This window comes from Periplaneta americana, chromosome 9, assembly GCF_040183065.1.
Source record: "Periplaneta americana isolate PAMFEO1 chromosome 9, P.americana_PAMFEO1_priV1, whole genome shotgun sequence".
In the NCBI taxonomy this organism is placed as follows: Eukaryota; Metazoa; Arthropoda; class Insecta; order Blattodea; family Blattidae; genus Periplaneta; species Periplaneta americana.
This window is the reverse complement of record NC_091125.1, coordinates 82,901,439-82,928,755: the sequence shown is the minus strand read 5'-3', so window position 1 is coordinate 82,928,755 and position 27,317 is coordinate 82,901,439. Positions and strand designations below refer to the sequence as shown.

General features: G+C 35.9%; 1 protein-coding gene across 1 annotated transcript in view; it reads right to left on the bottom strand.

The window, feature by feature from the left end:
• The window catches only part of Tmtc2 (Transmembrane O-mannosyltransferase targeting cadherins 2), a 1,115,694-nt gene that overhangs the window by 461,557 nt on the left and 626,820 nt on the right, over positions 1-27,317 (bottom strand). The window lies entirely within an intron of this gene.

The window sequence follows — 27,317 nt, the reverse complement described above, 5'->3', positions numbered from 1 at the left end:
CAATAAACTAAACCAATAATTAATTTATAAATCAATAAACAAACCATTGTTCGATGTGTACATAAAAAAATGGTTTATTTAACGACGCTCGCAACTGCAGAGATTATATCAGAGTCGCCGGTGTGCCAGAATTTTGTCCTGCAAGAGTTCTTTTACATGCCAGTAAATCTACTGACATGAGCCTGTCGCATTTAAACACACTTAAATGCCCTTGACCTGGGCCGGGATCGAACCCACAACCTCGAGCATAGGCCAGCGCTATACCAACTACGCTACCGTGGCCGACTGTGTACATCAATATTTCGATCATTCTCATTATACAGTAATTCAACTTAGTCATTAAATCAATCCAATTTATAAAGTTGAAGGGGGAATTTGGTAGACTAGAAAAGACAGCGGATACCAGTTTAAAACTAAGACATATGAGTCCATAAAAAAACCATGACATGCCGTGCGATGATATTTGTTACGAAGTTTTCTAATCGGTTATTTAATAACGCTGTGTCAAATGCACAATTATCTAAGGTGGATGGTATTTTGTTGAGATGAGTGTAAGAATTTCCCTGGGTTTATTTGACTTTCGCTTTATAGTTGAAGAAACCCTGAAAAATTTCAAATCGGGTAGACGGCCCGAGATTATCCTCAAAGGACGAGTCTTGCCTAGACCACACGATGAATTCATGATGACGATGATGATTATGATGATGATGATGATAATGTAATGATCGTATGAAACCGGAAGGTTGCAATGGTTTCTATGCATTATTCTGTCCTTCGAGGAAATCAAGCATGGATTCACTGAATTTTTGGCCGGGAAATTCATGATTTAGATATACTACTAAGAACCCTTCAATTATGTTCGATTTCAACATTTTGGAGATTCCCTATTATATGGTACACACGATACTTCATAGTATTTTAACATATGGAGAATTAATGTCGACGAAATAAGATTATTATAAATTCTATTTCATGTTACGTCTTTCAGCTCATCAACATTTTTATACCTTAATGGAAATGAGGTTCCAGATCTTATCTGAACACAAAATGTGCGTTTGTGAGATGAGGTAATACCAATATTAATTTCAGCGAGAAAACCAGAATGTAAGCGAACATAAAATCCCTAGATGCGCCCGGCGAGGTGGAACAAGATGATTGCTTTGAGACTAAATAGAGAAACTGATGGAACGTAAAAATGCCTGACTTGCTAGAATATTTATCGCATCTAAATTCGTTCAGCCATGAACTTCATAAATTTGAACTATTACACACCAATGCAGAGATTCAAACAAGAAACTCTGATGCATTATCAGTGATCCGCATAATATTTGTTGTCCGTTTTTACGAAGTATGAGGATAAAGTATTGCGATGCTTAAAAATTAATTTCAAGATTTGAGCGGGAATACACATTTCTTATACTATTTACACCAAATAAATTTGTTCTGGTATACATCGTCTGTGTGAAGCTATTACTCTAAATTTTCATTTTGTTGGTAGTTTTAACCGATAAGCAGAAATACAATAGGTTTGGAATGGATGGGGCCGTCTATTGCTTATCTTACAATGTAGCATTAATATGTAAAGGCTGGTCCACAATAAACCAGGAACGAAAACGACAACGAGAACGAGAACGGAAATAATATTAAAATAAATGTATTTAAATGTGAGCATTCACAATAGTTAATTGTAAATGTTCACATTTAAATACATTTATTTTAACAATATTTCTGTTCTCGTTCTCGTTGTCGTTTCCGTTCCCGGTTTATTGTGGACCAACCTTTACATTTTATTGATGAACGTTTTCGGCATATTTATGCCATCTTCAGATCTTAAAAAGTTGTCTTTATACATACTTAATATTATGCCACATTGGTTAAATGCAATACATAACTAACAAACAACGACATCATAATTACACTATTTTTAAGGCGAACTTGTGATTACTGTGTCCAAAATCAGCTGTTGATTGTACAATGTCACTTCATCATATGTTAAAACACAAACACTAGTTGAATGGAACAGATTAAAACAGGTCTATAAAACATTAACAATATGAATTTTATCAAGTGTCATCTGCTAATTTTTAATGTTAATGTTTTATAGATCTGTTTTAATCTGTTCCATTCAATTAGTGTTTGTGTTTTAACATATGATGAAGTGACATTGTACAATCAACAGCTGATTGTAGACACAGTAATCACAAGTTCGCCTTAAAGATAGTGTAATTATGATTTCGTTGTTTGTTAGTTATGTACTGCATTAACCAATGTGGCATAATATTAAGTATGTATAAAGACAACTTTTTAAGATATGAAGATGGCATAAATATGCCGAAAACGTTCATCAATAAAATGTAACATATTAATGCTACATTGTAAGATAAGCAATAGACGGCCCCATCCATTCCAAACCTATTGTATTACTCTAAAGCTTTTGCAGGGATTTTGTTTGTATTCACTGCCTAGAATTCAGTTTTTCACGGAACAATATAATATGTTAAATTTCATTCAAACATAGTTTACAAAAAAAAATCACTTAAAAATAAAACAAATGTTCGATTTAGTTGCAGTAAGATATAATCATTTTCTTGATTTTTCCTGATATCAATAGAAGTGCCAAATAAAAATGTTTATGATGATCATCATCATAATCATCAACATCATCATCATCATCATCATCCAAACAAGTATAAGGCTCAAGGCCCGTTACGGTCTCAGCGAGTCATTCTCGAATCGCTTTTCTTTTTTTTTTTTGGATGGCCCAAAGATATCTTCCCTTGGGGACGGTATTGAAGCATGGCTTTTAGAAGTCTATTATGATTAATTCGTTGGACATGGTATTTCCACTGCAGCTGGTTCTTGTTTATAAACTGTGAGACTGGTTGTAATTGAAGTTCTTGCGTGATATCCTCATTTCTTTTGTGATTCAAGCAACTATATCTTAGTGTTGCTCTCATAAATTTCATTTCACAGGCCGTTATTCTGCTGATATCCGTACTTCTCATTGTCCATACTTCCGTAACATAGTGCAAGTTTATGTCAGGGAAATTAATAATTACTGTTTCAGAATTGCACATCTAAGTGAATTTTTTTTTCAGATAATAATTTTAGGGTTATATAAAGAGTTATCCGTACTTGAAAATTAAAAATAAGATTACCCTACATAATACAGGGTGATTCAGTGATTATGTTAAAAACTTTTATGGATGATAGAGGAGACAATTGTGAACAACTTTCATATAGGAATCTATGTCCGGAAACGTTCCGTTTTGGTAGTTAAAAGCTCAGATATGTTAGTGTAAATAATATTTTGACTGATTAAACCTTGAAACATTTCTTGCAACTTGCGAATATATATTGGAAGGAATTTTGCAATATTTTAATTGGTCAAAACATCATTTACGATGCCAACTAGGTTATACTATATTTATGAGAAATCACCAACGTCTGTAGCGTCTGCAACCAAACTTCAAATGGATGGCTTTAAGTTCGATCCTAGCTGGTTACACTAACATAACCTATCTAGGTTTGTAACTGCCAAATGGAAAGTTTCCGGACATAGGTTCCAATATGAAAGTTGTTAAAAATTTTCTCTTCTATCATTTTTGAAAGTTTATAATATAGTCACTGGATCACCCTATAGAGCAGTGTTCCGCAACCTTTTTTTACTCACGGCACACCCTAGACAGGCCTAGACTCAACACGGCACATCAAAATGTTAATTCCCTCAAAAATATATTATGTGACTTTCTTAATATAATTACGTAATATATTAAAAATTATTATTATTATTATTATTATTATTATTATTATTCCCATCATTATTATAAAACAGAAATCGACTCTTGCATTTATTTACAATTTATGAACTTCAATTCATTGTAGAAAGTACACATTTCTATTACTAATGCTAATATTAAAGTAAATATCTCTACTCATATCTTCAATGTGATACTTCAACCTGCTTAGTTGCACACAGGTTGCTGATCCGCGGCGGAATCGTTGACAGTGCAAGCCTAATTTCTGCATAGATGGATTTAAGTCTCTCCCTCTTTGATGTTTTAATTTCAGTTAATGTCGAGAAGCCCAGTTCACACGTATATGTAGTTGAAAATGACAATAACATATTAACTTTTACTACTTCGTGCATAACAATTTTCAGAAGAGATGGCAAAGACTTAGCAACAATGGCTTCGCGGTGAATGAGACAGTGGTTGCTCCGTTTGTTAGGATTTACTTCACGTACTTTAGCCACGAAACCTTTCATAGAAGCGGCTCCATTTGTAAAACGCTAACGCAATCCTCCCATGTTAATTCATTAAGGACCACATATTCATCAGTTGTACGAAATATTTCTTCACCGGTTGTCCACTCTGGCACTTCTTTACACACAAAAAATTGCAATTACATCCCCATCAATGTACCGAATGTAGGAAAGAAGTTGTGCGTGACCGCTAATATCGGTGGATTCGTCGATCTGAAGTGAGAACTTCTGACTGCTCTTTATTTTCTCCTTCATATGTCTTGGATGTCATTGGACATGTCACTAACTCGGCGGCTAATTGTGTCAGCAGAGAGAGGAATTTAAGTTTAATTTAATTTTAATTTTATTTTATTAATTTATTACAATAATAGGCAAAAGTTCGCGTCACACCTTTCACCTTGTGGAGGCACACAGTGTGCCGCGGCACACCGGTTGCGGAACACTGCTATAGAGCATTAATTAGCTGAAATTGTGAGATGATTATTTATTTACTAGCAGGATATACCTAATTCTGTTTAGAGTTCTTAAAATCTTTGTTTCAGAGACAGTAGACTTAAGGCTGAAAGTCGGAATGAAGAGTTCAAGAATTATTCACTGTTCGTTTGTTTGCAAAGTATTTATGTAGTTGTTACAGCAGATAGGGAACTTTGCCGTTGAAAATACTGTGACCTTTCAGAAAAGGGGAATTTGTATGTAATATTTTTGTAAATAATTACTTAATGTAATGGTTATTTCAATGACTACGTTATAAGTATATTGGGAAAAGTGAGTGACACTTAATGATAATCAGTTTCTACCTTCATTTTACTAACATGATGAGAAATTACCGTAGTAATGAAAAGTGATATTTTAGAATTTCAGCAACAATTTTTTATGATGTAAAAATCTCGATTTAAGTATGTGTTCATATCTAATTGGCTAGTCAAAGGAGGAGGATTTATAGTTTATGGGCAACATTACATACATTTTAGTCAGTCAGTTTGTAAGTACAATTTATCTGGATGTAAAGTTGAAACAAAGTCAGACGAAATTGTGTATTATTTAGTGATTTTAAAATTTAAAGCTTTTTCTTGATATCGCTGGACCTGCCTGCAGTGCGGGAAGGCGCCCGGGGAAATCTGCTGACTGGATGGTTTAACGTCCGTCAGCCCAGTTGGAGTTCTGCCCATAAATTGAATATTCCCATAAGAAAAAAGAAGTCTACTTCATAGCTTATGACGACTGTATTGGCCTGACATGTACTTGTCGTAACAACCTACAGATTCAGTGTTTTAATGTTACGTGTTTGACTTTGAGAGGTAGGAAGGTGACTAGAAGTATTTTCGTTTTATTTAAAAAAAATTGTGAAAATCTTAACATCTTAATTAATGTCGAATATTATGTTTAATCTGGACCCTTTACTGTAGCTTTTTTTTTTTGTATTGTTACATACTTCATATTCAGTCTAACCGTGTTCGGTTCCGTTCCAGGCACAGAAAAAGAGGACACGTACTTCCTGTAGTGCTTTGTCTTTGATTTTAATCGGTGGTCTTCCGTTATCATGAAGAGACTGTCTGCTAGTTATACAATTTTGTTATACCTTATTAATCCACCAATTAACAATTTTTTGACGTGTAACGTTTGTATTCAACCTACATTAATAGAAAAAATGAAAGGATTTTATAGAACGGAAGTTACATAAGCCAACATGGAAATACATATGTCATATTCGACAAACTAAACAATGTGAACGAGTCCATTCCAATACACAAAGGGAGTCCATATATACAGAATGTTAAAAAAGTGCCCAATATTTTAGGAGGTGCTAATATGCATCAAAACAAGAAAATAATGTCTAATAAATTTGGGTCCTACAACACATACTTTCTGAGAACTGAACACTTGTTCATAGGAGATGCTCGATGTGACGTCCATTCATGGCAGAGCATTTCTCTGCCCTTCGGCGTAAGGAATCACGCATTCTTTGAAATTTGTTTTAATGCGTTAATAAGAAGGTCCTGATAACGATTCCTAGTTAATCTCTGTATAAGCTTTCACGGCCAACGTCATTAGAATTGGTATTGGTGTGGCTAGAGGGCCGTGTCTGTTGCTAATGCAACAAAACGTTTCGTCCACTACTCCGGTGGACATCTTCAGTGACGTGGTACACGGGAGCGGAGAGATCTGCTGTGTGTACCAATGACGACTGGTACTGGGAATGAATGAATGAAGAGGGAAATGAGAGAAGAAACTTTAAAGGTACGTGAAAACACGTCCTTGCAAGGGAGTTGGGGCTGTGAAAAACAATATGTGAGCTCCAAGCCTGTTGGCCACTTGTCTCACTCCAGGTTTCGCTGCTCCACTGAAGGAACTCTAGAAAACTTCAAGGGGAAAAAGCTGAAAATGGAGTATTACATACGGGGGGGGGGAGGGAGAGAAGCACTGCGAGTTGACCAAGAGGGATTAGAAAAGCGAGGGACTAAGAGGAGAAGTGATCGGAGTCTAGGCAACGAAACGGTAATAGCCAATTTGTCTGTTTGATGATTCGAATGCGTAGAATTTAATCATCGAATCGGTAATAGCATTCATTCATTCATTCATTCATTCATTCATTCATTCATTCATTCATTCATGCCCAGTACCAGTCGTCATTGGTACACACAGCAGATCTCTCCGCTCCCGTGTACCATGACACTGAAGATGTCCACTGGAGTAGTGAACGAAACGTTTTGTTGCATTAGCAACAGATCACGGCCTTCTAGCCAGGACAATACCAGTCTTCCAGTATTGTGGCATGAGGTTTCCTTGACTACAAAGACGGACAAGTTCTTCTAGCTTGATGGAGCCTCTGTATATTTTGGCCGTTAGGTGACACATCATCTAAAATCTCACATTCCCCGAACGATGAATCGGCCGCTGTGGTCACGTGCATTGCTACTAAGTTTCGCAGACCTTAATTCTTTCGACTTTTGTTGGTAGGTGGTGGATGAAAGGCGGTGTGTACAAAAACAAAGTAAACACAATAGACAAATTAGTCGCTCGAATTATGAACAGTGCTGCCCTCGTTAAAGAACGGTAATACAATATGTTCTCAGAAGAGCAACATTTACTGTTGGTGGTCTAGTGGCTAGAACGCTGGACCTATAATCCTATGGATTCGGTTCGATCCCCGGCGTACCTCAGATTTATAACTTGTGTTGATCAAACTCGTAGTCCAGGTAACACAGGGTTTTTCTCCGAGAGCTCCGGTTTCTCTGTGACATCACAATAAATCTTCATTCTCACCTCATCTCATCTCATCTCACCTCACCTCACCTCACCTCACCTCACCTCACCTCACCTCACCTCACCTCACCTCACCTCACCTCACCTCACCTCACCTCACCTCACCTCACCTCACCTCACCTCACCTCACCTCACCTCACCTCACCTCACCTCACCTCGTCTCATCTCGGGTGTAGCGTAGATCAGCCTCCTATGACGCACCCTGGGCAATGACTCTGTCGGTGAATTGATCTACACAACTGGATTCATATGGGTTCATGACGAAAAGCTAAGTAGGCTACCCGCCATTAGTAAAAAAAAAATTATGTCGTCAACATAATGCATTGAAGCCGGTGGTGGAATTTTTAACCACTACATTGGGCTGTTGAAATGTATCAATGCCATGTAAATAAGCAATAAATGTAATCATTAAGTCATTTGTATTTCGTTCTTACGACTTGTGACGATTTTATGCATAACATTCAAACAGCTATATCTATACACCTATTGAAAATTAGACACATGTTTATATGAGCGTTTTACTCAGAACGGCCCATAGTACCAACCCCAAAAATACTTTCTATTTCTCCTGATTCATCCTGCAACTGTTGGTGACAGTGAGTTCAGTTAATTTTTAATGTTTTTCAACTTCATCTAGGAGTAAATGCCTTATATTTCATAAAGTGGGGGGGGGGGAGTCTGTTCACAACCAATCACTTTGATCTTTGAATAGACAACGCTTCTTAGATTTTTTCTTCGGAGCCTGGTTTGATATGGAAAATGTTGTGTGTATTATTTAATTTGACATGATTCTGAAGATAAATAATGTACTTCCATTTTATCTGGTACATCTTTCACTTCATCCAGACCAATGACGCCACTGGGACCTTCATCATTGTCAGTGAGATTGTCAACTTCTATGTGGCATACAATGACATCAGTGTTTTCTGTTCCTCATCTGACTTTCCATAAATGGCGCATCATTCATCTTTTCTGTTATGACTAACATTGACAGAGTCTAAATTACTGTGTGTCAATGTGGTCTGGAAAATTATGAATTTAACATTTGTATAGAATGAGAAAATGAAACATATGTAAATGTAATGAGTACTACGATGTACATACGCGTATTGCCAGATATTCAACACATTTCATTACTGTTATTTTAGTAATTGAGGGGCTCGGGCGTAAAACATAACTGACATTTAATTGGTAAAAAAAATGAGCTGTAGCGTATAATATGGTATCGTACATTCTGAGTCTAATGCAGTAGTTAGTTTTCCAACATCTCAACAAATGACGAAAGTATACAGATTTTACTTTCCTGGTAAATACGAACTGTTGTATGTATAATTTGGTATGTGAGACAATGGCTGCTAGAAGGAAGTTCGATTTTGGTGATAAAATGTAGCGCGATTATGATGGGGTAATTGAAATTGCGTGAAAAACATTAGCGTTGAATTATTTACTTCTACTATACGTAATCATAAAACAATAGTTATATTACCAAAATCGTGGACGATATTGGCAGTTACGGGATATAAGCAAAATGAAAGTTTGTAGAGTGAAAATTAAAATTTTAGTGAAGCTCTAGTAATAGTTCAGAAGAAAATAGTATGTTATATATAGCAAAAAATTCAGTTAATGACATGGCTCACAATATTGACATAATTCATTGTAGCCACAGAAACATTCTTCTAAAAAAAAAGACATTATAATACAGGGTGATTCAAAGGATTTACCGCCACTTAGGGAGCTTATTTCCGAAGGCATTCTAAGCAAAAAAATCATATAAACTTGTATCCTGATCTCAATATTTTCAGAGTTACACTGAACTGAAGTTATTAGTAAAATATATTTTTTCTTTAATTTTAAGGATAAAAGAATATTACAAGTAGAGACTGAACTATTCAAAAGTATCATTTCTTTAATTGGATAGCGTTATGAAGCTAAAAAGTCTTGTTAATTGCTTTGTAAAGATTTTGTTTTTCAATTTTTAACTAAAAATTACATAATTCTTACGCACTTATCACAACAATTGTTACTAGATAATCATACAACTTTAGGAACTTGATTGTTTACAGTTTAATTGTGTATCCTAATGTAGAGTCTTAAAGAATTTACCAGAGTGGCATGATTTGTAACAATTTTTGTGATAAGTGCGTAAGGAAAATGTAATTTTGTAGTTAAAAATCGAAAAAAAAATCTCTACCAAGCAACTATGGAATTCACAACACATTTTTAGCTTCAGAATACTAGCTAATTAAAGAAACGATACTCCTGAATAGTTCATTCTTTATCTGTAATATTCTTTCACCCTTAAAACTTGAGAATAATTGTATTTTACAAACAACTTCAAATTGGTGTAATTCTGAAAATATTCAGATTAGAACAAATGTTTATATGACTTTTTTGCTCAGAATGTCTTCGGAAATAAGCTCCGTAAGTGACGGTAAATCCTCGTGAATTACACTTTTCAAATGGGTTTTAAGCAATGATTGTTAGAGGAGAAAAATTCGCTCCGGCGCCAGGGATCGAGCCCTGGTCCTTGGTTCTACGTACCAAGCGTCATAACCACTGAGCTACGCCGAAGTTCAATCCACAGCATCGGATCGAATCTCCCTCCTGTAGTTTTCCCTATGTGGCCTTACTCCATGTTCGACATATTTTAAGTCAACCGTCATGATACAAGGAGCGCACTCAATTGAGTGACTTGGTGGCTGGGATTCCACAGTATATATGCACTGTTGGGCGAAGATTAATTTTTTGGTCTTACAGAATTTGTCTGTTATGATGATAATGATTGTTACAGTTTGACAGTTGACTTAAGATACCTAATTTATGTCAACATACTGTATATGTCGAACATGGAGTAAGGTCACATAAGGAAAACACTAGACGGAGATTCGATCCGGTTCTGTGGATTGAACTTCGGCATAGGTCAGTGGTTACAGTGTTTGGTGCGTAGAACCAAGGACCCGGGTTTATACTGTTCCGGTCACACAGACATTTTTATCCAATGTCTGTCCCTCTCTTTCTCAGGCGTCCTATTCTTCTTCTGCCTATAAAGAAAAAAGTAGTGCGGAAACTTGTTTTCTTCATGTATTGTACCGAACATGTTAATTCTTGAAGTTCAAGCTTGTTACTAGTAGTTCCTTTTGTTCTTTCTTCATTGTGTTTTTGCTTTGTTGTTGTTGTAACTTGCTACAGGTCTCAGAAGTTTTATTTATACTGCCTCAATCTGTTTTTGTCTAGTGGTTAATGACAGGTTTCTGATCCGTAGGTCAATACTGGAACTGCCATAGTTTGGAAAATCTCTCTGTAAAGGCCGGTTAACAATAAACCGGGAACTGAAACGAGAACGGAAATAATGTTAAAATAAGTGTATTGAAATGTGAGCGTTCACAATAGTTAATTGTCAATGCTCACATTTAATTACATTTATTTTAACAATATTTCCGTTCTCGTTCTCGTTGTCGTTTCCATTCCTGGCTTATTGTGAACCAGCCTTAACTTCTGAATAAGTCAGTTTTTGGAGAACAGGTTACTGTCCTGCCGCACAACTACGAAACTAAGGAAATAAATTTTCGAAATTTTCATAATAATAATAATAATAATAATAATAATAATAATAATAATAATATCTCAACATATGAAGAACACATCACAAATGCTAACCACATCTACAGAGACATCAACACAGATATGGAAATATTACACATCCAACCAAAAAGCCAGAAAATAAACACACTAGAACAATATGAAATATACAGACACACAAAAACACACCCCAATGAAATTCTCAACACACAACTCAATTTCAGAACACACACTCTCTTTGACTCCACTTTACACCACACGAACACACCCTTACAGGAAACAAAACAAGAGGCGCCAAGACCAGCAACGACCAGTTCTGAAGATGACCCAAAAAGTCGAAACATGTAAACAAGTACGTTAGAATTTAACACAAGAAAGTCTTATCATACATATTCCTTAAATGTTTTATGCAAGTATTTGTTGCATTATGTGTAAGAAAAAACTTCTTTCCTTGTTTTACTGTTTATGCCGTGGCGTGGGCTTGAAACTTTGGAAACTTGACAGCTAACACAATGTTCTACGATTTTTTTATCACGATAACATTATTTACAGCTGAATGTGAAATAATCTTTATTCCAGTGAGCGAAATTGTGTCTTCAATCATAGGCGTTCTTCTAGTAAAACGTATTGCGAACTAATACCGGCTATTTATTAATTTGGGCCTCGTAGGTTTGATCTACTGCTATAGACTTACGTTAAATTCTGTTTGTTCTCTGATAGGCGATCAGCAGAAGATCCAACTCTTGTAAAAGGAAAATGACACAATCATCTCCTCCCCTCCAATCTCATGTGCAAAATGTTGAGGAGCAGTTGTTTTTATTGTTCAATATTAAACCCCTACTTCGGGATTTAAGCACTTTAAATCGATAATCTCCCTCTCTGTTAATGAAGAAAATACAGTTCATTTAAAATTCATGATATATCGAGCTTTATCATGTCGTGCCAAACTGTAGACTCTTGTACATAAGTGGTTACTTGCTCCGTAAAACATTTGTCTTTAGAAGATATCCTAGGAAAGACTTCAATAGGCCATCAGCGTGTTCTAGAAGTAGCGAAGTTTCGCTTGAGAGATTTCGAGTTCTGCTTATGGTTAATCTAATTATCTGGTCGACTTTTCCTTGAGGATTTCCTCATGTGTAAAACAAATGTCAAATAGCACCATGGAAAATTTCCAGACTCAATTCGTTAAAATCCTATTCTGTTTTCACCAATTTTATCGACACTAGATAATCACAAATTTGATACAGCTTCGATAAGTAAACTATTATACTCGTAATATTGTACCGTATGTAGTATGTCAATATAAATGACATCGATTAGATTCACCCATCAATGATAGTGCACTCACAAAGTGGTCATATTTATGCTGAGTTTAAGCTTTTCAAATGTTTCCAACCGAAATACAGATGATTTGTTTAACTTGTTTTGAGGGGAAATCTGAAGATACTGCCCTTTTATGGAGAAGAAGGTATTGCGATAGGGTGACCAGACGTCCTCTTTTGTCCGGACATGTCCTCCTTTTTAGGCCTTTGTCCGGGGTCTGGGAGGATTTTTTAAAAATCAAGAAATGTCCTCCTTTTCGTAACTTGTATGCCTGATAGCTTGAAATTATCTGATTTAACGCCTTTTTCAAGTAATTTACCTGTAGGTGATAGCATCGACGGAATATACTCTTTTCCAACATCATAACTCTTTTTGATCCTCCTTGTTTTGGTCGTTGCTCACAATCGACGTGCGAATGTAAAACTTGTAATAAAATAGATATTGACGTAAGTTAAAGTATAATATAGGCCTAAGCCTAAATCTACGTACACATTTTCTGTCCTCTTTTTTCGAAGGATGTGCTCCTTTTTGAAGCTTTGTGTCCTCTTTTTAATCGATGTAAATCTGGTCACCCTATAATGCGAACACACCTAACAAATGTTATTCTGCTGTTTACAGCTGATTCAAAATCCAGCCATAGATTAAGTTATGTACTGTGAAAGAAGGATGTTGTTTCGATCAGTTTGCAGAACACTGTGTCTTTCATCGTCATATAGTTCACATTCACACGAACAAAAATAGTAAATATTAAAAAAAACTCCATTCGATTATACTTTTCGTTATAATGGGCCGAAAATTGATTAAAAATGAGGAAATGGTAGAATTATGGAAGAGGTAACGGGACAGCTCCAAGATATTCATGCCTTAATGCTTAAACTTATTTGCCCACAAGGAATCTCCAGAATTTGAACTCGGGATTCCAGTGTGAAATGATTCTGTAGTTGTTCGTCTCAAGTCCTCTCCTCAACCACCACAGATCGAACTTGGATTCATCTTGACTCATCCTTAAAAAGTCGATGCTCTGATTTGTTCATCTACCGATAACCGTTTAGTTTAATACAATATTAGCTAGTAATAGATAAAATATAATGAAAAATAACGGACAAAAAATAATGTGAAGTAAATTTAACTAGTGACGTCACATTGTTAATAATGGTCGTTAGACTGAAAGTTATGGTATGGAGGAAAACGTGCGTGAACGCTTCTCTTTGAAGCAAAAGAGAACTGATTTCAGAGCCACTCCACTGCCGGCAGTGACCATATAAGATGTCTATACTAACGTATCAATCTTAATGCGTTTTGGTTTCGTGCCAGAACGAGATGAAACTGGCCCGCGGACCAGCCTTTATGTGATACTGTGACTGCGCACACACACTTTACTTACATATTTCAAATAGCACGATTGTAATTGGGTTCGAAGTCACACATGTGAATTTAAATTTGTAAACAGTTATTTTCATAGGATGATACACATGATAAAGTCAATGGTTATACTATATTTAGTATTATATTAAAATAGACAAAACAATTGAAGAGTTTTCGGTAATAATGTGCTATGCCGCTACCTATCTTACTGCTGAAAGTTAATCAGAAAGACGACAGATAAGTTAAGTTATGTATTTTCAAAAACTCGATACTGTTCTCTAAAATAATACATCACTTTCTAGATGTCATTACAGCAGTAAGAAAGGGATCATTTTGAACAAGTCCTACCACATTTATGCATTTCAACATACATACATATTAGAGGTGAACAAAACTAACTGCCGCTCTCGCTCGCTGTATTCGCTGCATTTGTCTTTCGAGTCTCGGCTCGTCATTCTCGCTGCGCTTCGAGTCTTGCTCGTCATTCTCGAAATAGCATTTGGTCGGCGTGGAAAGATTTCGTAGCTTTGAATAACATACATCATTGAAATAAATAACATAAATGTTTAAATGAGACAGAAAGACAAAACAGAACAGTATCTTGGTTATCAAAATATTCTGGCTCTATTATATGATATTACCTATGGTTGTGTAAATAAATAAAAAAATTCTCTAATAAATTTGCATTTCTAAGAAACATAAAACATGACATTGATATCTTTTTACTTGAGATTGCACACTTGATCTCAAACATATGAAAAGAAAATTCCTAGCCTTTTAGTAAGGTCCTAGTAAATTAAATAAAGAGTGGGAAACGGATTATTATACATTGAAAGGTAGAGATGTTTCAAATAGGGTAGGCCTACTTGTTGTTTATACATATATAACAGTTGCCAAAGTAGATAAAAGTTCAATCAGGTATAAACAAACAACTTTTGACTTCGGGACTTCATCAATACCGAGTCTCGAAACACTCACAACCAGTCTTTACGTCAAGGACGCGACATAATACAACATTGTCGTGCGGGTTTTCGGCTTTGCGGGCGCTGTTAGTCTCGCTTTCTCGATCGTTGTTGATCTCTAATACATACATACATACATACATACATACATACATACATACATACATACATACATACATACATACATACATACATACATACATACATACATACATACATATATACATACAATATATCGGATGATCAGGTCTGTAGAATCGGGTAAAAAGTGAGAAAAATCTGAATTTCATTTCACCCTTTCATGTGCAATGGTTTTATTACTGTATGTACCCACAAATGGCGGCCGGGTAGCTCAGTTGATATAGCTAGCTACGGACTAGAAGGTCCGAGTTCGATCCGAGGAGGTGACGGGATTTTCTCTTTGCCAAACTTCCATAATGACCCCGCTGTTCAATCAGCCTCCTATCAATTTGAGTACCAAGTCTTTTCAGGAGTTGAACGCTGTTGGAGCGAGGTACCAACCATACCACCTCACGGAAAGCATGGGGCTCTACTTCCATGCTTTCCAAGTGCCTTCATGGCGTGTGAATGGATACCCACAAACAATGTTCCTTTATCTACAAACATCACTATTTACCTAATTAAAAAATGTTAAAAGTTTATCAAAATAAACTTAAAAACTGTACTGCACGACACTATTTTCCCTCTTCACGTAGCATTAAATAATCGGGTCAAAGATTTGACAGAATAGGTTCAGTTCAAAGTTATACACATCACTTAGGAACGGAACATTTTCCACAAACCAACTTCTTTCTTCTCTCTGCCTCAACACATTCCTCGTGATACCGTTCTCTTTCATTGCTTTGACACTCAATCCAGGAATGCGGAACTCTTGTAATTCCGCTGCATGGCGCTGTCCTCTATCCTCCCAAAAATTTCGGTTACTTTGTCTGCACACAAAGAATTTGTTTTTCTTTTATATTTTCCTAAATATAATGTACAACAAAAACAAGAAAAACATGAAATAATTACGCATAGGAATACTGATCGTTTTCACCCGAATTACAGTAGTCATATTCGCCCAAGATACAACATTTTGTTTTCCCTATGTTGGTAGTCATGCACAAGCATTATAAAGCGCGGAAAATACCAGAATCTCTTTTCAAAGTAATCTTCTTAATATATTACGAATGCATAATAAAAAAAAAGAACTACACTGAACATTTCAATGCAACTTCATTACCGTAGTAATTTAATCGTAAAAAGTGAAATATATTCTTAGTTTGCCTTAGTTATCACCATAGTTAGGAAGTTCGTACCAAAACAGTACTATGGGAGCCCACGAGAGCCCTGGTAGGTATGTGGCAATCCTACACGCAGGCAACAGCCAGTGTAACACCACTCTTGCTCGCAGAAAACAACATATTGGAACACTACTAACTACATTACATTAACTAACCAACGTGAAACATTCAATCAACTTTTAAGATATAAACTAACAGTTTCAACTTATACAATACACCGACACAGAGCTAGTAACAAATTATCTGATATTTTCAGCCATAATATAATTAAACACCATATGCTGACAGTGATGTCATCTGTTTAGTGTCATAAGACTCTAACTCATAAGAACTTATCTCTGGTCAGTTCTAGGAAGAGCGGTGTTTCACTCAACAATACCTCGCCGCACCGCACCTACTTAAAATACATCTCTCAGAGACTTTCTCGTAAGCTCCCCATAGTAGATTTCAGTTGAGTACAGTGAGGAGTATAGATGTCACCCACGCATCACTCTGCTCCCGTTGGGTACAGATGATATATAGCATGTTTACACAACACATAGTGGCATTCTATGAAGCTATGTAGAGTCGTGAATAGTTTGAAGAATATTGTTAATTTATATTAATATGTTAGGTTCTCAACAAAGTGAGTTTTCTGTTATTGTATTATTTACTAATGCTAATATTATGCATGATTGCAAAGACGTAAACTCATCTGTCATTAAATAATTATGCAAACAGGAGTGTGTAACATGTTCCTTTTTTTTCCCGGATTATTCTTCGTTAAATGTTGACGTCTCGTGCTGCTTTGCATTCGGTTGCGTTACAGTCAGAGTTCATTCAACATCAGAATTACGATACGAACTTCCTAGTTGCCATTACAAAAAAAAGTGAAAAATTTTCTTGAAAAAAAATTATGGGTTTAATAATATTATTTGACACATACTAGACACACGATCAGATTCACAAAGTAGTTGTTCACCTGATGATAGTAAGATATGCTGTATCATATTTCAGATTTGTTCCAGTAACGTCTTGTGACGTAGAACGAATATTTTTAGAGTACAAATATTGTTTGTTTTATGAACATAAAAGGAGTATTTCTTTTGATAAAATGAAAATGTTCATTGTCATTTATTTTGTTATAACGAGACTACAGTCATAATTGTGTACTTTGTATATTATCTTTAAATGTATGGGTAAATTATTTTATAGGGGAACAACTTACAAAACTCCGTCGGTCTGCGTATGCGTCAATCTTAATGAGTGACACAATATACTATTCACCTCCTTCCTAATTGTCAGCCAATAGCAGAGCGTAGCAGTGTTTCGTCAGATGACTTGTCGATGTGTAGCGACGATGGTTCGATTAATGGAGAGAAACTCCAGACTCCGCCTATACCACAGCGGTAAGGTTTAGTAACCTCGTACAACGGAGTTTTGCAATTGTAGGTCTATAATTTAGGAGTTACGAAGTTTATAATTAGAAATTATTTTTTTTATATTATTCGTTTATTAATTTCTTCTTTTAAGGCTGTGGACGATTGGAGCACATGTTTGGTTACCACCCGGTTGTACATGTTAGACGTTCTGATCCACTGATATTGAGATATGCGCTATTACTTTCCATACGGTAGAGATATAGTCAAGCTCACAAACGTTAACAGTTTTGGTACCAACTTCCTAGCTCTGGTTATCGCAGTATTCTACAAATAATAGCACAACTTAAATGTACGTGGCTAAAACGCAGGCAGGCATACTTACACAAGTTTCGAGGTGGGCGATTAAGATTTATTTTTGTTTTAAGAAATCGCCATGCATGTTCCTTTATTTGTGGATTTCTTTTACTACTGTATCTTTAAGAATGGTCTTGAGACATGCTGACTAACCAGTAATTCTTGTTCTTTTTGTGACTGTCTAATGTCAGTTCGAAGTTCTCACAAAAATTGTCAAAGAAACGGTTGGTTTTTTTCAGCCTTTAAACCATGACAATGAATCAATGGTCTATAATTGCAGCGCAGAACTAACTAACGTGCATTTGAAGTAGATTATTCATACGGTGGCATGTGTTATCTCCAGCCATTGCATTTTCATGTAGAATAATAATAGACGGTGAACTTTGATGAAGTGATCTGTTCTATATTTACGAATTTTACAATTTTACTTCCTCCGAACGAAACCAAACAAAATCTTCATCATCTGAAAATCAAAAAGTTATACTTTCGGGTTCTCCTCCAATATTTGGGAACTACATACAGGTTCCATCATAAGTTCAGATAGGTAAGACCAGAGGGGTTATACAGGGTGATTCACGAGGATTTACCGTCCCTTACGGGCTTATTTCCGAAGACATCCTGAGCAGAAAATAAACATTTGTCCTAATCTCAATATTTTCAGAATAAAATTACACTAATTTGAAGTTGTTTGTAAAATACCATTGTTATTTAATTTTAAAGTTAAATGATATTACACATAAAGAATTAACTATTCAGGAGTATCATTTCTTTAATTGGTTAATATTCTGACGCTAAAAATATGTTGTGAATACCATTGTTGCTTGGTACAGAATTTTTTTCAATTTTTAATTACAAAATTACATTTTCTTACGCATTTATCACAATTGTTACAAATCACGCCACTCTTGTAAATTCTTTAACACTGTACATTAGGATGCATAATTAAACTGTAAAGAATGAAGTTCCTAAAGTCGTATGATTTGTAACAATGTTTGTGTTAAGTGCGTAAAAATGATGTCATTTTTAGTTAAACACTAGCCAATTAAAGAAGTGACACTTCTGAATAGTTCATTCTCTATTTGTAATATTTTTTTACCCTTAAAACTAAAGAAGAAAGGTATTTTACTAACATCTTGAAATTAGTGTAACTCTGAAAATATTGAGATTATGACACATGTTTATATGACATTTTCTGCTCAGAATGTCTTCGGAAATAAGCTCCGTAAGTGACGGTAAGTCCTCGTGAATCATCCTGTATATTATGTTATATTATATTATGGGCCTATATGGATTTATTCAACAGTTACACATGCATATTACACTTACAGTACTGTATTTACCCTTAAAACCAGTGCATGGGTATTTTGACTGTACAGGCCTTACTTAGTATGTTGCGCCCCCTTCAACTACAATTGAAATCCAATCACTCTCCATAACACACACAGATTAATATGTCAGTGGTACATACAAACAACACTTCGCCATTTCTTATACAGCTAGTTGCTGAAGTCGAATCAGCCGAATAAAATGAACATAGGGTATAATATAAATACCTGTAAAATTTAACTATAAATAATTTATTCGAAATTAATAAAATGAATTCATATAGCCTATATTTTTCGCATAGAGAAAAGGAGACTAAAAATTAAGTTGTTGCTGTGACCAGCATAGTGGTACTGTTGGCGCAGTCAGTAATATAAACCGCCATGCAAAACAGTATGGCGGATAATGCTAGGATGCTTCAGTAGCAGCGATGAAGAAAAATAGATATTAAAAAAGTTACGGTTTAACTAAGTGCATATCAAATAGTAAAATTGATTAAATTACTAGACGTACGGTAAGTAATTGTTTAGAATATATAACAAGTTTTCCTTACCTATGTTTTAATAACATGTAAAATCGGTTTCCGTGACATGCTTAATATGAACCCGCTGTCCTGGTTTAGTATGTTGGAACATATATTAATTTCAGTGACAACTCTAAATACGCGTTGCAACTACTCTGAATTTATAGCTTAAAAATTATTCTCAACCTAGCTTGAACCTCCGAACTTCGGGTATCGGATCCAGCGGGAAACCTGACTAGATTACTGAAGATAATGATAATAATAAGGTTTCTAGTAGTGTTTTGATACTGCTGCTGTCAACCGGATCACATTGTGTAACAATTCACTAATGCGCCTTATTGCACGTTGATACTATAATACCAGGCATCGCATATCCTACGAATTGGGTCGTGCCTGCTGCACTGACGGATTGATGAGAGTGAGTCTGGACAGCCCTGCACTCTAGTGGAGTGGAGTGTGAAGGAGAGGTGAGGCTTTGTAAGACAAGCATTTTAATTCTATAAAGTGCTTCGAATCTAGTGGACTCAACAATATCTGACAGAAACAAAACCGAACCGCTCGGCCATAATGGTGATTGCTTTAGTGGCTAAGACTACCTCCCAGGCAGTCTAGCTAATGTGTACAGTCCGTTGAAAAAGTCAGGCACTTAGTTAATGAGTGTAAAAACTGACGATTACATTTTTTATATAACATTCTGTGTTAACTATTTAGATGCGATGAGATGATATATGAAGAAAATGGAGAAATGATGGAATAAGTATGGCAGAAGAGAGCGAATTTATAAACTGCATGCACTGTATATTTGTTATAAAGCACTTTGTTTAGAAATTCAATTGCTATAGTAGCCACCGACGTAGCTCAGTCGGCTGAGGCGCTTGTTTTCTGATTCGGAGTTACGCTCGGGCGTGGGTTCGATTCCCGCTTGGGCTGATTACCTGGTTGGGTTTTTTCAGAGATTTTTCCCAACCGTAAGGCGAATGTCAGGTAATGTATGGCGAATCTTCGGTCTCATTTCGCCAAATAGCATCTCGCTATCATCAATTACACCGACCCTAAATAACTTAGTAGGTGATATAATGTCGTTAAGTAACCAAGTAAAAAAATTGCTAAGGTTGGTATTAACTATTATTACTGCTTATTCATTTATTCATATGTTTATATTATCTCAATTTCAGAACTCTTTTAAAGTCAATTGTGTTTATTATACCACCGAAAACATATTTCAATATTACAATTTCAGTACCGTTATGTAAAATGTAAGCTAATATAAATTTAATAATTAATTAGTAATTCTATGTTGTAGGCTTGAAACTGTGCATTAGCGTAGTTTTAAATAGTCCAATATTGTGAGCGCTTGAAATAATATCAATTGTCTATTATATATCATTAATCTATAAATTTATTCCTACATTGACTGATATCATCTTCTGCCCCAAACTTTCTTTCCTTTCCTTGCAGTGCATCCTTCAGTAGACAATTTCTTCTTAGTCAGTGATCCAGATAATTTCTTTTTCTGTTCCTGATCAGTTTCAGCTTCATTTGTTATTCTGTCTGCACACACACAATATTTTCGAACCAAAAATTTCTTGAAGAAATGCTTGAAGAGAAGAATTTTTGTTTTATCTATGATGCATTATATATATGTATATATAATATAATATAATATAATATAATATAATATAATATAATATAATATAATATAATATAATATAATATAATATAATATAATATAATATAATATAATATAATATAATATAATATAATATAATATTATATAATATAATATGTGTGTGTGTTAATTTTTAGTATGCAATCAGAAAAATTGAAATGATTGGAAGAGAGGAAGTATTTCAATGTAAGTTTACAAATAAAGGTTGAGTTGAACGTTGACTTACAAAAACTAGTGCCTAACGAAAATTTATCGGGGGTGAAAGTGAACAAATAAACAGTGATTCAGTGACTAGTGAAGAAATACGGAATAAGAGTGGTGACAGAACTGGGGAGAGGTAGAAGTGAGTGTAAATTGGAGATGAAAGTGAATGATTATTATGATTAAGTAGTGTTAGTAAAAGTTAGTATATATTTTAGGGAAATTTTAGACGGTAGGAAGTACTTCAATATATGAAAACAATAAAAGTGGTGAGGTGTTCACTATATAGAAGAGAAAGTTTTCAAGTGTGAGATTAGAGAGCAAATTGAGGGTATGTATTATAGTAATACGAGTAGTAAAGGTAAAATAAGAGGACTGCACATGTCGATGAAAGTTTGTATATGATATTGTAATTAGAAGGTAATAATTCATCCGGTGCTGTGGATTGAACTTTGGCGTAGCTCAGTGATTAGAGCGCTTGGTACGTAGAACCAAGGAACCGGGTTCGATCCCCGGAGCTGGAGCGAATTTTTCTCCTCTAATAACAATTGTTACCATAACAAATTCTGTATGACCAAAAATTAATCTTTATGTAGATTCTTCGCCCAACAGTATATATGCTGTGGAATCCCGGCCATCAAGTCACTCAATTGAGTGCAAATCTTGTATAATGGCAGACTTAATAGGCCTATAGATATGTCAACATATATGTCGAACATGGAGTAAGGCCACAAAGAGAAAAACATTATTGGAGAGGGATTCGACCCGGTGCTATGGATTGAACTTCGGCGTAGCTCAGCAGTTAGAGCACATGGTACGTAGAACCAATGACCCGGGTTCGATCCCCGGCACAAGAGCGAATTTTTCTCCTCTAATAACAATTATTAGAATAATATATGATAAGCTTAGCCTATCCTAATAAATTGGCTAAAAGTCAGCTAGTTTTCATATCAGATCAATGAATATTATCTAAGCCATTAATTTGCTTTGAATATTTGATATTTCTGCAGGTCACAGAGACCTAATATGAACAGCGCACAATTATATTACCTACCGTTAATATTTTGGTCGGCCGGGTAGCTCAGTTGGTAGAGCAGCTGGCTACGGACTGGAAGGTCCGGGGTTCGATCCCAGGTGGTGACAGGATTTTTTCTCGTTGCCAAACTTTCAGAACGGCCCCGAGGTTCACTCAGCCTCCTATAAAATTGAGTACCGGGTCTTTCCCGGGGGTAAAAGGCGATCAGAGCGTTGTGCCGACCACACCACCTCATTCTAGTGCCGAGGTCATGGAAAACCTTGGGCTCTACCTCCATGTCCCCCCAAATGCCTTCATGGCATGTTACGGGGTTGCCTTTTTATCTTTACCGTTAATATTTGAGAATGTTTTTAAATTATATAAATCAAGTCATATTTGCAGACACGTTAAGAATTTTGAAAACATTGTATGGACAGTGTTTAGATTAAATCAATTTAACATTGCTGCTTAAATATGCTGGGAGGTATTGGAAAGCGATTGCATTTTCATTTAATAAACGTATTCTGAAAATTATTGTATTGCAGCAAAAGCTCAAAATGAGTCGCAAAATATAAAAGCTTAAAATTACATGACGAGGCAGAACTAGAAAATGACATTTAAAAGCCAAAAATTCTAATTATGATCAATCGTGACCTACTAAGAAGCAGACTATATTGTTTTCAAATACTGTAGGCTTTAGGCTAATGACAGCATTTTAAGGAAATCAGCGATGTTAATGGAAAGTTCTGTCTGAAGATGTTTTGCTTAAAATCCGTACCTAAATCATTATATTTAAATTATTTCTGGAGCAGAAGCTCGTTTATCTATTTACGTTCCTAGACGTAACGGTCTTGCACATTAAAGACGCCAGAAATTCTAGACCTGTAGACTGCAGCTAATTTAATCTTATTGTTGTGCAGTGATTTGATATTCATACCGGTAGTAATTGACTGTAATGAGCCACTTTCGTAATGCTTGAGTGAGACTTGCAGAGTTACTGAATAGGTTAACACGTTCTCAGTGCCCGTGAGTTGCTTAAACTTCTGCAATTATTTACGAGGATCAGTCCACCCTGGTTTTGAAAGTGGGACACAATAATCAAACGAACAAACTAATCTGTTTGCCCGACTGCTACTTTGGTCACCTGTCCACACACATTGCAATTTAACATGTGTTTGAACTCTCGGAGAACTGCTTCGTTTTATTTTAGAAGGTGCTCTGACACTAAATTTGCAGACGTGCATGTGGAAATTACCAATAGCAAAACACTGACGTAATGTTTGTATGTTCGGGCGAACTAGGACAAACAAATTTAATACATATGCAAATTTCAGACAATAGAATGATATCTATTCCCAGTTTAACCGACCATGCGCAGTCTGTAGATTTACAGACAGTGTGTAAACACCAGTGTTCTGTAACTTTGATATCCCTCTGAAGAAAACACTGTTGTTCAAATAGTTTTTGAAGCAAGTGGATACGAAAATAGAACAAGTGAACCAAACAGACAACTGACGAGGTCTCAGAAACCATTCAGTCTGGCTAGTTTTTCTATGGCTTTCCTAAGGTGCAAATACAAACGTCGGGATAGCAGTACTGGAGTCCTTTATTTCCTTCGGGAACACTAGCCATTAATAAGACATCACTATCAAACTTGCATTTCCGCTCATGCATTTCACCCTTTTCCACGTTGTGCCTATCTCTGCTAATTTCTCTGTCTTTTTCCAAATTATTTTCGATCTCATTCCTCCTTTCGCTTCTGGATTCCAATGTAGTGTTCTTTATTATACTGAGCTAATCGTTATTAAACTGTGTCTCGTGCAATTCCACTTCATTCTCAAAATTTGTTCCATGATCTGGGTTTCATTTGTTCTTTTCCACAATTTCTTGTTTCAGGTTGTACAGCAGAGCTGGGCAGCAAGAGCGGATTCTACTCTCTCACGGGGAGCCATATGATTTCTCTTCATCCCCTTTCTTCCCCGCCGAACACCGCGCAGCGTTGATTCAGTGACGGATGAATATTAAGCGTCCCCGTTTAGAGTCTAGTTCCGCTCCCGACGCCCAGGCCTGTTGTACAGGGTCCTTCACGAAGTTGCTACTGTGATTATGTGTTCCAGTTGTGGTACATTTAGGTTTTGTCAAACATATGTTGTCTGATCTTTTGGTTTTATATTTATGTGAAAATAAATTAAATATATTTCGGTCTTTATGTAAGAAATTCAACAATACGAGTATATTGTTATAAATTTGATGGAAGTCAAATAAACTTATCTTGAATTCTGAATGCAACAGTTTTTTAAGGATAATCAGAGGTTTATTAAGACATATTTATATTATTCTTTTCTGTAGCAGAGTTATTGGCAAGAGGGAGGTACTATAAGCACTACTCCATCCTATAATGCCATATTGTAATGTAGTTTGTACTAATGCGAGGTAAATCAGTCGTAAATTATGGACAGTCAAGTAATTTCATAGGATGACAAAATGGTGAATAATTTTTCTTAATCTATTGCACAGATAAAGAAAATGTTTAGCCCAACGTAAATATTGATGGATTATTATTCCGAGATACTTAACTTGAGAGATTCATTTGGAAAAGAACAGTTACAACTATTAGAAGAACAATTGGATGTACGAATTTTTAAATGCAAGATCGAATCAGAAGATTTCATACCAACAGATCTCAAAGAAAATGGTACAGCTGTAGTTTTAGAATGATTTAAGACAAGTAGATTGGAATCAAACGAATTTTTAATCAATGTGATGCCATTATTTGCATTAAAGTAGATATCATCCCAAGTTTTACCTGGAAAAATAACAACCATGTTATCCGCATACGAAAATATCTCAGCATTGAATTTCTTTAAATTAATTTCCAACAAATCATTAATGTATATTACAAACAAAATTGAACCGAGGACAGTCCCCTGTGGGACACCGATGTTAATATTTCGAGTGCTACTAAAATTTTTATCAATTTTGGTTACATGTGTTCTGTTACTAAGGTAAGAAGCAAATAATTTCTACAAAATTCCATTAATAATAAAAGCTGTTTCACAGTATCAAAGGCTATAAAGTAGCTGTACTAATTTGAAGTAATAAATCAGATGATTTGAAGTGCTAACAATAATATAAAATTAAAAGTCTCTGGAAGGCAATGTTGTTCACATTAATTTATACAATAATGTACATGAGATAAGACTTCCGACTGAGAACACAGGACATCATATTGACCGCAGACAAACTTCATTATCATTTGAGACTTTCTCTGTGTTCAAAGTAGAGTGAATGGGTTTTCACACCACGTCATAAATATAGAAATATCCAACGTTACGGAATTATATATTCTCTTTCATATATTGCATTTATTCACTCCGGTCTATTTCGCTTCTCATTTTCAAAATTTATTCACCCATCATAATCTAGACACACGATAAGAACACTTCTCAATACTATGCATTTCCTCCCACCGAACAGCCTCATACTCAGCTTCTTTCACTGTAACTGTTCCTCGACTTTGGAATTCCCTCCCGAGAAATGTCAGAAAGGAATAAAAAAAATAAACCGAAGAAGTATTTGTCAAATAATTCTTGTTAACAGTACAAGGTTCAATTTTCTCCATTTTTGAATGGTTATATATATTACAGGTAAAGGTATCCCCGTCACATGCCATGAAGGCCTTTGGGGGGCATGGAGGTAGAGCCCCATGCTTTCCATGGCCTCGGGACTAGAATGAGGTGGTGTGGTCGGCACCACGCTCTGACCGCCTTTTACCCCCGGGAAAGACCCGGTACCCAATTTTATAGGAGGCTGAGTGAACCTCGGGGCCGTTCTGAAAGTTTGGCAACGAGAAAAAAATCCTGTCACCACCTGGGATCGAACCTCGTCCGTAGCCAGCTGCTCTACCAACTGAGCTACCCGGCCTCATATATTACAGGATAGATGTTTAAATATTATTATTATTATTATTATTATTATTATTATTATTATTATTATTATTATTATTATTAGCTTCATTATCAGTGAGGAAGAAAGTTTTTTCAGCTATTTAACGACGCTATATCAACTACTAGGTTATTTAGCGTCGTCGATGAGATTGGTGATAGCGAGATGATATTTGGCGAGATGAGGCCGAGGATTCGCCATAGATTACCTTGCATTCACATTACGGTTGGGGAAAACCTCGGAAAAAACCCAACGAGGTAATCGGGATCGAACCCGCGCCCGAGCGCAACTTCAGACCGGCAGGCAAGCGCCTTAACCGACTGAGCCACGCCGGTGGCCAGGAAGGAAGTGGGAGACCCTTCTATTGTACGCAATTGAACTACAGTTCTTCGTAACGAATCCAAAATGTATGTTTCTGTTTTCCTACAGTTGCAAGTCATGCAGCCGAAAGGATATTCCAAAAGGTAGATGTTCTGCTTTTATGAAATGGTGCAAACATTCAATAATCTCCTACCTTATACACACGACATGACAGCTGTGATCCTTACATGGTATCCCGCTATCAATTGTGTTAATTGAATAGCTATAACTAAACGAAGTTACAATATGAATTCACCTAAACTTATTTGCACGTGATATTCTGCTCATCTTGCTGGTTCGGATGTAATTAATTATACGACGCCGTTGTGAGGGATCAATGAGTTGCAATAGAGCACAATTACTTTCTGGGTGATTCTTTTGACGAGCGCTTCTTGTGCGACGTTCGCAGCTGACGGTGAACGTGACATTTACTGCAGGTATTAACTCCATGTGACAGTTATTTACGGCCTGGGATGGGGGCTGCCACACCATCTTGGAGCTCGGC